Below are 303 nucleotides of genomic sequence, written 5' to 3' on the forward strand. Positions count from 1 at the left end.
AGGTTCACATGAACAGTTATATCATACTGGCTGGTATGTTAATGAAATTATCAGAATTCCCCAAATCTAATTTGTGAGTGTTTCAGAGGCCCTGCTAGGCCCCCACAGCTAGCATTGTGGGGCCACTGTGGACACACAGAGACCCTTATGGATGTCTGTCCCCCTGGCTGGCATTTCTTTATTTGCTGCTGCCCCCTACTCACTAAATAATGGAGGAAGAGCTGGGTCTTGAGGGGGATGATGATGATGATGATGATGATGATGATGATGATGATGATGATGATGATGATGATGATGATGATG

At 44.9% G+C, this 303-nt stretch overlaps 1 long non-coding RNA gene across 2 annotated transcripts in view; it reads right to left on the minus strand.

Moving 5' to 3' along the window:
• LOC138165302 (uncharacterized) overlaps window positions 1-303 on the minus strand; it is a 13,600-nt gene continuing 13,297 nt past the window's right edge. For both annotated transcript variants that reach the window (XR_011169335.1, XR_011169336.1), the window contains one exon: window positions 1-303. This exon is cut by the window's right edge and continues 298 nt beyond it. This is a non-coding gene — a long non-coding RNA (uncharacterized lncRNA).

The sequence above is a fragment of the Petaurus breviceps genome, unplaced genomic scaffold (genome assembly GCF_028583685.1).
Source record: "Petaurus breviceps papuanus isolate PSGF00001 unplaced genomic scaffold, PetGlider_PUasm1.0 208, whole genome shotgun sequence".
NCBI classification, from domain to species: domain Eukaryota; kingdom Metazoa; phylum Chordata; class Mammalia; order Diprotodontia; family Petauridae; genus Petaurus; species Petaurus breviceps.